This window comes from Anomaloglossus baeobatrachus, unplaced genomic scaffold (assembly GCF_048569485.1).
Source record: "Anomaloglossus baeobatrachus isolate aAnoBae1 unplaced genomic scaffold, aAnoBae1.hap1 Scaffold_2452, whole genome shotgun sequence".
Classification (NCBI taxonomy): Eukaryota; Metazoa; Chordata; class Amphibia; order Anura; family Aromobatidae; genus Anomaloglossus; species Anomaloglossus baeobatrachus.
In genome coordinates, this window is record NW_027442067.1 from 98681 (window position 1) to 112584 (window position 13904).

The 13904-nt window shown below is 49.0% G+C and overlaps 6 non-coding genes and 5 pseudogenes across 6 annotated transcripts; all 11 read left to right on the plus strand.

Annotated features, from left to right (window-relative positions):
- The first annotated feature begins 368 nt into the window (after window positions 1-368).
- Window positions 369-511, plus strand: LOC142262481 (U2 spliceosomal RNA; annotated as a pseudogene).
- A 701-nt stretch (window positions 512-1212) lies between these two features.
- On the plus strand, window positions 1213-1405 carry LOC142262456 (U2 spliceosomal RNA). The gene has a single exon (XR_012729837.1). It is a non-coding gene; the product is annotated as a U2 spliceosomal RNA (small nuclear RNA).
- A 1387-nt stretch (window positions 1406-2792) lies between these two features.
- LOC142262392 (U2 spliceosomal RNA) lies at window positions 2793-2983 on the plus strand. The gene has a single exon (XR_012729784.1). It is a non-coding gene; the product is annotated as a U2 spliceosomal RNA (small nuclear RNA).
- Window positions 2984-4370: 1387 nt separating this feature from the next.
- Window positions 4371-4497, plus strand: LOC142262482 (U2 spliceosomal RNA; annotated as a pseudogene).
- A 684-nt stretch (window positions 4498-5181) lies between these two features.
- LOC142262462 (U2 spliceosomal RNA) lies at window positions 5182-5377 on the plus strand. Its single transcript, XR_012729843.1, has one exon. It is a non-coding gene; the product is annotated as a U2 spliceosomal RNA (small nuclear RNA).
- A 1387-nt stretch (window positions 5378-6764) lies between these two features.
- LOC142262483 (U2 spliceosomal RNA) lies at window positions 6765-6891 on the plus strand (annotated as a pseudogene).
- A 684-nt stretch (window positions 6892-7575) lies between these two features.
- LOC142262463 (U2 spliceosomal RNA) lies at window positions 7576-7771 on the plus strand. The gene has a single exon (XR_012729844.1). It is a non-coding gene; the product is annotated as a U2 spliceosomal RNA (small nuclear RNA).
- A 1387-nt stretch (window positions 7772-9158) lies between these two features.
- LOC142262484 (U2 spliceosomal RNA) lies at window positions 9159-9285 on the plus strand (annotated as a pseudogene).
- A 684-nt stretch (window positions 9286-9969) lies between these two features.
- Window positions 9970-10165, plus strand: LOC142262464 (U2 spliceosomal RNA). The gene has a single exon (XR_012729845.1). It is a non-coding gene; the product is annotated as a U2 spliceosomal RNA (small nuclear RNA).
- Window positions 10166-11552: 1387 nt separating this feature from the next.
- On the plus strand, window positions 11553-11743 carry LOC142262393 (U2 spliceosomal RNA). The gene has a single exon (XR_012729785.1). It is a non-coding gene; the product is annotated as a U2 spliceosomal RNA (small nuclear RNA).
- Window positions 11744-13130: 1387 nt separating this feature from the next.
- LOC142262485 (U2 spliceosomal RNA) lies at window positions 13131-13257 on the plus strand (annotated as a pseudogene).
- Window positions 13258-13904: the final 647 nt, after the last annotated feature.

Consider the following 13904-nt stretch of genomic DNA (forward strand, 5'->3'; position numbering starts at 1 on the left):
GGGAAAAGATTAGGGTTTGGGGATGATGAAAGGGCTTTCTACGGGTAAGGATGGCAAAGGGTGGCAGTGACGGAAAGTCAGGCAACCTGTCCTGTCCGTCTTTTTGTATCGTGAATTGGAAAGACTGCAAGGGGGAGGGGAGTTGCTTGCGCCCTAAAGGAGGAGTTATTCAGATTCATTGCAGTGGGCGGCGGCTGCAAAACGCACCATTCTTCTTGTTTTGGCTCTGCAAAGCAGCCTTTTCAAGGGTTGGCTTGGGTGACAAAATGTCTTGTGTAGGCGTGGGTTTGTCTCCCTCTCGCTCTCTCTCCCTAAGATGTGTCCGGCATAGGCCAGGGTGCCACTCGAGGCCCAAACCAATTCTGGTTATCGCTTCTCGGCCTTTTGGCTAAGATCAAGTGTAGTATCTGTTCGAAAAGGTGGTTTAAGGCTCCGGCCACCTTAGTACAATGATGCAATGCACACTGGAAGGTTGCGCTTGTTAGTACTTTGGGAGGATAGTATATCCATCTAGAGGAAACCATGGCCCTACCAGGATCGAGGCTATTAGACTGAGTAAGTGTGGGGGCTATGGTGCAATGTGCCCCAGGATTGACGACCCTGGAGTGAGTCTGAGCTTGCTGGCTTTGGACCCCGGCAAGCCTTGGGCTCTGTAGCACACCGTACCTTGCCCTTTCATACTTTCTGAGCATATTGCTCTATCCCGGCCTTCTGGCTAGGAAGGGAAATTTTTATAATCATGGTCGGAGGTCCGTTCAGCTTTGGGCTGAGAAACCAACACCCGGTTGGAGGTCCGGGTCAGCTTCGGCTGAGAAACCAACACCCGGTTGGAGGTCCGGGTCAGCTTCGGCTGAGAAACCAACACCCGGTTGGAGGTCCGGGTCAGCTTCGGCTGAGAAACCAACACCCGGTTGGAGGTCCGGTTAGCCTTGGGCTGAGAAACCAACACCGGTTGACGGTCCGGGCAGTTTCGGCTGCGAAACCAACAACTAGTAGCTCTCTACTCCACTTGGGTAAGATGCCTGGGTGGACGCTGGGAGCAACGACAAGGCTCAACCAGGCTTCGGCTTGGGGGAGCACCGAAGATCCCTGACCCTTGCTGTGGCCTTCTGGCTCGGAGGGACGGGGTTGATTTTTGGGGACCCTCTCCTCACGGAGGGGTCCACACGAATCCTAGCCTTTGCACTGTTTTTGGTGTGACTTCGGTCATGCATTTTTTGCGGTGCTTTGGAAAGCTTCATTAAATCAAAAATCTGTTCTTATCAGTTTAATATCTGATACGTCCCCTATCTGGGGACCATATATTAAATGGATTTTTAGAACAGGGAGATGGAAAAAGAGCTTGCTCTGTCCACTCCACGCATTGACCTGGTATTGCAGTACCTCCAGGAACGGTGCACCCCTTCTTAACCCAGTTTCCAAAAGCAGAACTCAATTCACCTGATTCATATTAGCCCGATTTAATGAATTGGAAGAAAGCATACGTCTTCATATGCACCTCAATTTGGCCCATTCACTTTTCACACTTCCTCCTTTTGTTTTTTATCTTTCACACTTTTGACTTTCTTTATTCATCCAAATAGCAAACTCATCACCACTCAACCTGACCAACTCGGCTATGTCCCCGTGCTGCAGTTCTCTGTCTTATCTAGATCATTTGCAATTGAATGGAATAGATCCCTTTTGGACAAAGTGGATTCACCTGCTGCTGCAGTGACCACAGGTGTGATAACATCTAGAATTGGCATCTGGTGCGATCTCTCCGCTTCCACTCCAAAGAAAGTTACCTGTTTATTCCTATCATGCATTGGTTTTTGGGGTTTTCTTTGAGTAATGATGATCTCTTTAGTAGTCTGTTGGCGCCCTCTCCTGGAGGAATAGTTTGCTTGCTCTTGGACATTCTAAAAGAGAGGTCATGATAGACATTGAGCTTCTGAGCTCAATTGGGGACAGTCATGGGTGATGAATGTTTGCAACCTACTGCGAAGCCTCATACCGCAATATAAGGAACGTCAAATACTAAGAAAGGGCGGCCTATGAAAGAATTACTACTTTCAATAAGTACACTTAAACGGCTAATTGGGAATAGAAAAACTGTAAAAAGCCCTCTGAGAAAGCCCCCCTCTAACCTTTGATAGTAAGCTTTTCTGTAGTCTGCCTGTTGATGTATTTTCCGTTTGAACTGTGCACAACATGAAGAGACGGAACACTGGCGGCTTGTCACAATGCCCCCCGATGACATCACAATAGCGCTGCTGCCTAGAAAACAAGCTGCGCAGAAGAAGTTGTTCTTTGGGTGGGAGGGTGGGCTAGTGGAAGGAGGGGGCAATCTCTTTTTTTCCCGGGTGGTAGGGGGATGACAGGAGAAGGGAAGCGGGTGGTGAGAAAGGTACAGAGGGCAGGGTTTGGGGGCTGGGAAGGAAAGGGAAAAGATTAGGGTTTGGGGATGATGAAAGGGCTTTCTACGGGTAAGGATGGCAAAGGGTGGCAGTGACGGAAAGTCAGGCAACCTGTCCTGTCCGTCTTTTTGTATCGTGAATTGGAAAGACTGCAAGGGGGAGGGGAGTTGCTTGCGCCCTAAAGGAGGAGTTATTCAGATTCATTGCAGTGGGCGGCGGCTGCAAAACGCACCATTCTTCTTGTTTTGGCTCTGCAAAGCAGCCTTTTCAAGGGTTGGCTTGGGTGACAAAATGTCTTGTGTAGGCGTGGGTTTGTCTCCCTCTCGCTCTCTCTCCCTAAGATGTGTCCGGCATAGGCCAGGGTGCCACTCGAGGCCCAAACCAATTCTGGTTATCGCTTCTCGGCCTTTTGGCTAAGATCAAGTGTAGTATCTGTTCTTATCAGTTTAATATCTGATACGTCCCCTATCTGGGGACCATATATTAAATGGATTTTTAGAACAGGGAGATGGAAAAAGAGCTTGCTCTGTCCACTCCACGCATTGACCTGGTATTGCAGTACCTCCAGGAACGGTGCACCCCTTCTTAACCCAGTTTCCAAAAGCAGAACTCAATTCACCTGATTCATATTAGCCCGATTTAATGAATTGGAAGAAAGCATACGTCTTCATATGCACCTCAATTTGGCCCATTCACTTTTCACACTTCCTCCTTTTGTTTTTTATCTTTCACACTTTTGACTTTCTTTATTCATCCAAATAGCAAACTCATCACCACTCAACCTGACCAACTCGGCTATGTCCCCGTGCTGCAGTTCTCTGTCTTATCTAGATCATTTGCAATTGAATGGAATAGATCCCTTTTGGACAAAGTGGATTCACCTGCTGCTGCAGTGACCACAGGTGTGATAACATCTAGAATTGGCATCTGGTGCGATCTCTCCGCTTCCACTCCAAAGAAAGTTACCTGTTTATTCCTATCATGCATTGGTTTTTGGGGTTTTCTTTGAGTAATGATGATCTCTTTAGTAGTCTGTTGGCGCCCTCTCCTGGAGGAATAGTTTGCTTGCTCTTGGACATTCTAAAAGAGAGGTCATGATAGACATTGAGCTTCTGAGCTCAATTGGGGACAGTCATGGGTGATGAATGTTTGCAACCTACTGCGAAGCCTCATACCGCAATATAAGGAACGTCAAATACTAAGAAAGGGCGGCCTATGAAAGAATTACTACTTTCAATAAGTACACTTAAACGGCTAATTGGGAATAGAAAAACTGTAAAAAGCCCTCTGAGAAAGCCCCCCTCTAACCTTTGATAGTAAGCTTTTCTGTAGTCTGCCTGTTGATGTATTTTCCGTTTGAACTGTGCACAACATGAAGAGACGGAACACTGGCGGCTTGTCACAATGCCCCCCGATGACATCACAATAGCGCTGCTGCCTAGAAAACAAGCTGCGCAGAAGAAGTTGTTCTTTGGGTGGGAGGGTGGGCTAGTGGAAGGAGGGGGCAATCTCTTTTTTTCCCGGGTGGTAGGGGGATGACAGGAGAAGGGAAGCGGGTGGTGAGAAAGGTACAGAGGGCAGGGTTTGGGGGCTGGGAAGGAAAGGGAAAAGATTAGGGTTTGGGGATGATGAAAGGGCTTTCTACGGGTAAGGATGGCAAAGGGTGGCAGTGACGGAAAGTCAGGCAACCTGTCCTGTCCGTCTTTTTGTATCGTGAATTGGAAAGACTGCAAGGGGGAGGGGAGTTGCTTGCGCCCTAAAGGAGGAGTTATTCAGATTCATTGCAGTGGGCGGCGGCTGCAAAACGCACCATTCTTCTTGTTTTGGCTCTGCAAAGCAGCCTTTTCAAGGGTTGGCTTGGGTGACAAAATGTCTTGTGTAGGCGTGGGTTTGTCTCCCTCTCGCTCTCTCTCCCTAAGATGTGTCCGGCATAGGCCAGGGTGCCACTCGAGGCCCAAACCAATTCTGGTTATCGCTTCTCGGCCTTTTGGCTAAGATCAAGTGTAGTATCTGTGAGGCTCGGCAGATGCAATGCACACTGGAAGGTTGCGCTTGCTAGTACTCTTGATGTATAGTATATTCATCTAGAGGAAAACATGGCCCTACCAGGATCGAGGCTATTAGACTGAGTAAGTGTGGGGGCTATGGTGCAATGTGCCCCAGGACTGACGACCCTGGAGTGAGTCTGAGCTTGCTGGCTTGGGACCCCGGCGAGCCTTGGGCTCTGTAGCACACCGTACCTTGCCCTTTCATACTTTCTGAGCATATTGCTCTATCCCGGCCTTCTGGCTAGGAAGGGAAATTTTTATAATCATGGTCGGAGGTCCGTTCAGCTTTGGGCTGAGAAACCAACACCCGGTTGGAGGTCCGGGTCAGCTTCGGCTGAGAAACCAACACCCGGTTGGAGGTCTGGGTCAGCTTCGGCTGAGAAACCAACACCCGGTTGGAGGTCCGGGTCAGCTTCGGCTGAGAAACCAACACCCGGTTGGAGGTCCGGTTAGCCTTGGGCTGAGAAACCAACACCGGTTGACGGTCCGGGCAGTTTCGGCTGCGAAACCAACAACTAGTAGCTCTCTACTCCACTTGGGTAAGATGCCTGGGTGGACGCTGGGAGCAACGACAAGGCTCAACCAGGCTTCGGCTTGGGGGAGCACCGAAGATCCCTGACCCTTGCTGTGGCCTTCTGGCTCGGAGGGACGGGGTTGATTTTTGGGGACCCTCTCCTCACGGAGGGGTCCACACGAATCCTAGCCTTTGCACTGTTTTTGGTGTGACTTCGGTCATGCATTTTTTGCGGTGCTTTGGAAAGCTTCATTAAATCAAAATCTGTTCTTATCAGTTTAATATCTGATACGTCCCCTATCTGGGGACCATATATTAAATGGATTTTTAGAACAGGGAGATGGAAAAAGAGCTTGCTCTGTCCACTCCACGCATTGACCTGGTATTGCAGTACCTCCAGGAACGGTGCACCCCTTCTTAACCCAGTTTCCAAAAGCAGAACTCAATTCACCTGATTCATATTAGCCCGATTTAATGAATTGGAAGAAAGCATACGTCTTCATATGCACCTCAATTTGGCCCATTCACTTTTCACACTTCCTCCTTTTGTTTTTTATCTTTCACACTTTTGACTTTCTTTATTCATCCAAATAGCAAACTCATCACCACTCAACCTGACCAACTCGGCTATGTCCCCGTGCTGCAGTTCTCTGTCTTATCTAGATCATTTGCAATTGAATGGAATAGATCCCTTTTGGACAAAGTGGATTCACCTGCTGCTGCAGTGACCACAGGTGTGATAACATCTAGAATTGGCATCTGGTGCGATCTCTCCGCTTCCACTCCAAAGAAAGTTACCTGTTTATTCCTATCATGCATTGGTTTTTGGGGTTTTCTTTGAGTAATGATGATCTCTTTAGTAGTCTGTTGGCGCCCTCTCCTGGAGGAATAGTTTGCTTGCTCTTGGACATTCTAAAAGAGAGGTCATGATAGACATTGAGCTTCTGAGCTCAATTGGGGACAGTCATGGGTGATGAATGTTTGCAACCTACTGCGAAGCCTCATACCGCAATATAAGGAACGTCAAATACTAAGAAAGGGCGGCCTATGAAAGAATTACTACTTTCAATAAGTACACTTAAACGGCTAATTGGGAATAGAAAAACTGTAAAAAGCCCTCTGAGAAAGCCCCCCTCTAACCTTTGATAGTAAGCTTTTCTGTAGTCTGCCTGTTGATGTATTTTCCGTTTGAACTGTGCACAACATGAAGAGACGGAACACTGGCGGCTTGTCACAATGCCCCCCGATGACATCACAATAGCGCTGCTGCCTAGAAAACAAGCTGCGCAGAAGAAGTTGTTCTTTGGGTGGGAGGGTGGGCTAGTGGAAGGAGGGGGCAATCTCTTTTTTTCCCGGGTGGTAGGGGGATGACAGGAGAAGGGAAGCGGGTGGTGAGAAAGGTACAGAGGGCAGGGTTTGGGGGCTGGGAAGGAAAGGGAAAAGATTAGGGTTTGGGGATGATGAAAGGGCTTTCTACGGGTAAGGATGGCAAAGGGTGGCAGTGACGGAAAGTCAGGCAACCTGTCCTGTCCGTCTTTTTGTATCGTGAATTGGAAAGACTGCAAGGGGGAGGGGAGTTGCTTGCGCCCTAAAGGAGGAGTTATTCAGATTCATTGCAGTGGGCGGCGGCTGCAAAACGCACCATTCTTCTTGTTTTGGCTCTGCAAAGCAGCCTTTTCAAGGGTTGGCTTGGGTGACAAAATGTCTTGTGTAGGCGTGGGTTTGTCTCCCTCTCGCTCTCTCTCCCTAAGATGTGTCCGGCATAGGCCAGGGTGCCACTCGAGGCCCAAACCAATTCTGGTTATCGCTTCTCGGCCTTTTGGCTAAGATCAAGTGTAGTATCTGTGAGGCTCGGCAGATGCAATGCACACTGGAAGGTTGCGCTTGCTAGTACTCTTGATGTATAGTATATTCATCTAGAGGAAAACATGGCCCTACCAGGATCGAGGCTATTAGACTGAGTAAGTGTGGGGGCTATGGTGCAATGTGCCCCAGGACTGACGACCCTGGAGTGAGTCTGAGCTTGCTGGCTTGGGACCCCGGCGAGCCTTGGGCTCTGTAGCACACCGTACCTTGCCCTTTCATACTTTCTGAGCATATTGCTCTATCCCGGCCTTCTGGCTAGGAAGGGAAATTTTTATAATCATGGTCGGAGGTCCGTTCAGCTTTGGGCTGAGAAACCAACACCCGGTTGGAGGTCCGGGTCAGCTTCGGCTGAGAAACCAACACCCGGTTGGAGGTCTGGGTCAGCTTCGGCTGAGAAACCAACACCCGGTTGGAGGTCCGGGTCAGCTTCGGCTGAGAAACCAACACCCGGTTGGAGGTCCGGTTAGCCTTGGGCTGAGAAACCAACACCGGTTGACGGTCCGGGCAGTTTCGGCTGCGAAACCAACAACTAGTAGCTCTCTACTCCACTTGGGTAAGATGCCTGGGTGGACGCTGGGAGCAACGACAAGGCTCAACCAGGCTTCGGCTTGGGGGAGCACCGAAGATCCCTGACCCTTGCTGTGGCCTTCTGGCTCGGAGGGACGGGGTTGATTTTTGGGGACCCTCTCCTCACGGAGGGGTCCACACGAATCCTAGCCTTTGCACTGTTTTTGGTGTGACTTCGGTCATGCATTTTTTGCGGTGCTTTGGAAAGCTTCATTAAATCAAAATCTGTTCTTATCAGTTTAATATCTGATACGTCCCCTATCTGGGGACCATATATTAAATGGATTTTTAGAACAGGGAGATGGAAAAAGAGCTTGCTCTGTCCACTCCACGCATTGACCTGGTATTGCAGTACCTCCAGGAACGGTGCACCCCTTCTTAACCCAGTTTCCAAAAGCAGAACTCAATTCACCTGATTCATATTAGCCCGATTTAATGAATTGGAAGAAAGCATACGTCTTCATATGCACCTCAATTTGGCCCATTCACTTTTCACACTTCCTCCTTTTGTTTTTTATCTTTCACACTTTTGACTTTCTTTATTCATCCAAATAGCAAACTCATCACCACTCAACCTGACCAACTCGGCTATGTCCCCGTGCTGCAGTTCTCTGTCTTATCTAGATCATTTGCAATTGAATGGAATAGATCCCTTTTGGACAAAGTGGATTCACCTGCTGCTGCAGTGACCACAGGTGTGATAACATCTAGAATTGGCATCTGGTGCGATCTCTCCGCTTCCACTCCAAAGAAAGTTACCTGTTTATTCCTATCATGCATTGGTTTTTGGGGTTTTCTTTGAGTAATGATGATCTCTTTAGTAGTCTGTTGGCGCCCTCTCCTGGAGGAATAGTTTGCTTGCTCTTGGACATTCTAAAAGAGAGGTCATGATAGACATTGAGCTTCTGAGCTCAATTGGGGACAGTCATGGGTGATGAATGTTTGCAACCTACTGCGAAGCCTCATACCGCAATATAAGGAACGTCAAATACTAAGTAAGGGCGGCCTATGAAAGAATTACTACTTTCAATAAGTACACTTAAACGGCTAATTGGGAATAGAAAAACTGTAAAAAGCCCTCTGAGAAAGCCCCCCTCTAACCTTTGATAGTAAGCTTTTCTGTAGTCTGCCTGTTGATGTATTTTCCGTTTGAACTGTGCACAACATGAAGAGACGGAACACTGGCGGCTTGTCACAATGCCCCCCGATGACATCACAATAGCGCTGCTGCCTAGAAAACAAGCTGCGCAGAAGAAGTTGTTCTTTGGGTGGGAGGGTGGGCTAGTGGAAGGAGGGGGCAATCTCTTTTTTTCCCGGGTGGTAGGGGGATGACAGGAGAAGGGAAGCGGGTGGTGAGAAAGGTACAGAGGGCAGGGTTTGGGGGCTGGGAAGGAAAGGGAAAAGATTAGGGTTTGGGGATGATGAAAGGGCTTTCTACGGGTAAGGATGGCAAAGGGTGGCAGTGACGGAAAGTCAGGCAACCTGTCCTGTCCGTCTTTTTGTATCGTGAATTGGAAAGACTGCAAGGGGGAGGGGAGTTGCTTGCGCCCTAAAGGAGGAGTTATTCAGATTCATTGCAGTGGGCGGCGGCTGCAAAACGCACCATTCTTCTTGTTTTGGCTCTGCAAAGCAGCCTTTTCAAGGGTTGGCTTGGGTGACAAAATGTCTTGTGTAGGCGTGGGTTTGTCTCCCTCTCGCTCTCTCTCCCTAAGATGTGTCCGGCATAGGCCAGGGTGCCACTCGAGGCCCAAACCAATTCTGGTTATCGCTTCTCGGCCTTTTGGCTAAGATCAAGTGTAGTATCTGTGAGGCTCGGCAGATGCAATGCACACTGGAAGGTTGCGCTTGCTAGTACTCTTGATGTATAGTATATTCATCTAGAGGAAAACATGGCCCTACCAGGATCGAGGCTATTAGACTGAGTAAGTGTGGGGGCTATGGTGCAATGTGCCCCAGGACTGACGACCCTGGAGTGAGTCTGAGCTTGCTGGCTTGGGACCCCGGCGAGCCTTGGGCTCTGTAGCACACCGTACCTTGCCCTTTCATACTTTCTGAGCATATTGCTCTATCCCGGCCTTCTGGCTAGGAAGGGAAATTTTTATAATCATGGTCGGAGGTCCGTTCAGCTTTGGGCTGAGAAACCAACACCCGGTTGGAGGTCCGGGTCAGCTTCGGCTGAGAAACCAACACCCGGTTGGAGGTCTGGGTCAGCTTCGGCTGAGAAACCAACACCCGGTTGGAGGTCCGGGTCAGCTTCGGCTGAGAAACCAACACCCGGTTGGAGGTCCGGTTAGCCTTGGGCTGAGAAACCAACACCGGTTGACGGTCCGGGCAGTTTCGGCTGCGAAACCAACAACTAGTAGCTCTCTACTCCACTTGGGTAAGATGCCTGGGTGGACGCTGGGAGCAACGACAAGGCTCAACCAGGCTTCGGCTTGGGGGAGCACCGAAGATCCCTGACCCTTGCTGTGGCCTTCTGGCTCGGAGGGACGGGGTTGATTTTTGGGGACCCTCTCCTCACGGAGGGGTCCACACGAATCCTAGCCTTTGCACTGTTTTTGGTGTGACTTCGGTCATGCATTTTTTGCGGTGCTTTGGAAAGCTTCATTAAATCAAAATCTGTTCTTATCAGTTTAATATCTGATACGTCCCCTATCTGGGGACCATATATTAAATGGATTTTTAGAACAGGGAGATGGAAAAAGAGCTTGCTCTGTCCACTCCACGCATTGACCTGGTATTGCAGTACCTCCAGGAACGGTGCACCCCTTCTTAACCCAGTTTCCAAAAGCAGAACTCAATTCACCTGATTCATATTAGCCCGATTTAATGAATTGGAAGAAAGCATACGTCTTCATATGCACCTCAATTTGGCCCATTCACTTTTCACACTTCCTCCTTTTGTTTTTTATCTTTCACACTTTTGACTTTCTTTATTCATCCAAATAGCAAACTCATCACCACTCAACCTGACCAACTCGGCTATGTCCCCGTGCTGCAGTTCTCTGTCTTATCTAGATCATTTGCAATTGAATGGAATAGATCCCTTTTGGACAAAGTGGATTCACCTGCTGCTGCAGTGACCACAGGTGTGATAACATCTAGAATTGGCATCTGGTGCGATCTCTCCGCTTCCACTCCAAAGAAAGTTACCTGTTTATTCCTATCATGCATTGGTTTTTGGGGTTTTCTTTGAGTAATGATGATCTCTTTAGTAGTCTGTTGGCGCCCTCTCCTGGAGGAATAGTTTGCTTGCTCTTGGACATTCTAAAAGAGAGGTCATGATAGACATTGAGCTTCTGAGCTCAATTGGGGACAGTCATGGGTGATGAATGTTTGCAACCTACTGCGAAGCCTCATACCGCAATATAAGGAACGTCAAATACTAAGAAAGGGCGGCCTATGAAAGAATTACTACTTTCAATAAGTACACTTAAACGGCTAATTGGGAATAGAAAAACTGTAAAAAGCCCTCTGAGAAAGCCCCCCTCTAACCTTTGATAGTAAGCTTTTCTGTAGTCTGCCTGTTGATGTATTTTCCGTTTGAACTGTGCACAACATGAAGAGACGGAACACTGGCGGCTTGTCACAATGCCCCCCGATGACATCACAATAGCGCTGCTGCCTAGAAAACAAGCTGCGCAGAAGAAGTTGTTCTTTGGGTGGGAGGGTGGGCTAGTGGAAGGAGGGGGCAATCTCTTTTTTTCCCGGGTGGTAGGGGGATGACAGGAGAAGGGAAGCGGGTGGTGAGAAAGGTACAGAGGGCAGGGTTTGGGGGCTGGGAAGGAAAGGGAAAAGATTAGGGTTTGGGGATGATGAAAGGGCTTTCTACGGGTAAGGATGGCAAAGGGTGGCAGTGACGGAAAGTCAGGCAACCTGTCCTGTCCGTCTTTTTGTATCGTGAATTGGAAAGACTGCAAGGGGGAGGGGAGTTGCTTGCGCCCTAAAGGAGGAGTTATTCAGATTCATTGCAGTGGGCGGCGGCTGCAAAACGCACCATTCTTCTTGTTTTGGCTCTGCAAAGCAGCCTTTTCAAGGGTTGGCTTGGGTGACAAAATGTCTTGTGTAGGCGTGGGTTTGTCTCCCTCTCGCTCTCTCTCCCTAAGATGTGTCCGGCATAGGCCAGGGTGCCACTCGAGGCCCAAACCAATTCTGGTTATCGCTTCTCGGCCTTTTGGCTAAGATCAAGTGTAGTATCTGTTCTTATCAGTTTAATATCTGATACGTCCCCTATCTGGGGACCATATATTAAATGGATTTTTAGAACAGGGAGATGGAAAAAGAGCTTGCTCTGTCCACTCCACGCATTGACCTGGTATTGCAGTACCTCCAGGAACGGTGCACCCCTTCTTAACCCAGTTTCCAAAAGCAGAACTCAATTCACCTGATTCATATTAGCCCGATTTAATGAATTGGAAGAAAGCATACGTCTTCATATGCACCTCAATTTGGCCCATTCACTTTTCACACTTCCTCCTTTTGTTTTTTATCTTTCACACTTTTGACTTTCTTTATTCATCCAAATAGCAAACTCATCACCACTCAACCTGACCAACTCGGCTATGTCCCCGTGCTGCAGTTCTCTGTCTTATCTAGATCATTTGCAATTGAATGGAATAGATCCCTTTTGGACAAAGTGGATTCACCTGCTGCTGCAGTGACCACAGGTGTGATAACATCTAGAATTGGCATCTGGTGCGATCTCTCCGCTTCCACTCCAAAGAAAGTTACCTGTTTATTCCTATCATGCATTGGTTTTTGGGGTTTTCTTTGAGTAATGATGATCTCTTTAGTAGTCTGTTGGCGCCCTCTCCTGGAGGAATAGTTTGCTTGCTCTTGGACATTCTAAAAGAGAGGTCATGATAGACATTGAGCTTCTGAGCTCAATTGGGGACAGTCATGGGTGATGAATGTTTGCAACCTACTGCGAAGCCTCATACCGCAATATAAGGAACGTCAAATACTAAGAAAGGGCGGCCTATGAAAGAATTACTACTTTCAATAAGTACACTTAAACGGCTAATTGGGAATAGAAAAACTGTAAAAAGCCCTCTGAGAAAGCCCCCCTCTAACCTTTGATAGTAAGCTTTTCTGTAGTCTGCCTGTTGATGTATTTTCCGTTTGAACTGTGCACAACATGAAGAGACGGAACACTGGCGGCTTGTCACAATGCCCCCCGATGACATCACAATAGCGCTGCTGCCTAGAAAACAAGCTGCGCAGAAGAAGTTGTTCTTTGGGTGGGAGGGTGGGCTAGTGGAAGGAGGGGGCAATCTCTTTTTTTCCCGGGTGGTAGGGGGATGACAGGAGAAGGGAAGCGGGTGGTGAGAAAGGTACAGAGGGCAGGGTTTGGGGGCTGGGAAGGAAAGGGAAAAGATTAGGGTTTGGGGATGATGAAAGGGCTTTCTACGGGTAAGGATGGCAAAGGGTGGCAGTGACGGAAAGTCAGGCAACCTGTCCTGTCCGTCTTTTTGTATCGTGAATTGGAAAGACTGCAAGGGGGAGGGGAGTTGCTTGCGCCCTAAAGGAGGAGTTATTCAGATTCATTGCAGTGGGCGGCGGCTGCAAAACGCACCATTCTTCTTGTTTTGGCTCTGCAAAGCAGCCTTTTCAAGGGTTGGCTTGGGTGACAAAATGTCTTGTGTAGGCGTGGGTTTGTCTCCCTCTCGCTCTCTCTCCCTAAGATGTGTCCGGCATAGGCCAGGGTGCCACTCGAGGCCCAAACCAATTCTGGTTATCGCTTCTCGGCCTTTTGGCTAAGATCAAGTGTAGTATCTGTGAGGCTCGGCAGATGCAATGCACACTGGAAGGTTGCGCTTGCTAGTACTCTTGATGTATAGTATATTCATCTAGAGGAAAACATGGCCCTACCAGGATCGAGGCTATTAGACTGAGTAAGTGTGGGGGCTATGGTGCAATGTGCCCCAGGACTGACGACCCTGGAGTGAGTCTGAGCTTGCTGGCTTGGGACCCCGGCGAGCCTTGGGCTCTGTAGCACACCGTACCTTGCCCTTTCATACTTTCTGAGCATATTGCTCTATCCCGGCCTTCTGGCTAGGAAGGGAAATTTTTATAATCATGGTCGGAGGTCCGTTCAGCTTTGGGCTGAGAAACCAACACCCGGTTGGAGGTCCGGGTCAGCTTCGGCTGAGAAACCAACACCCGGTTGGAGGTCTGGGTCAGCTTCGGCTGAGAAACCAACACCCGGTTGGAGGTCCGGGTCAGCTTCGGCTGAGAAACCAACACCCGGTTGGAGGTCCGGTTAGCCTTGGGCTGAGAAACCAACACCGGTTGACGGTCCGGGCAGTTTCGGCTGCGAAACCAACAACTAGTAGCTCTCTACTCCACTTGGGTAAGATGCCTGGGTGGACGCTGGGAGCAACGACAAGGCTCAACCAGGCTTCGGCTTGGGGGAGCACCGAAGATCCCTGACCCTTGCTGTGGCCTTCTGGCTCGGAGGGACGGGGTTGATTTTTGGGGACCCTCTCCTCACGGAGGGGTCCACACGAA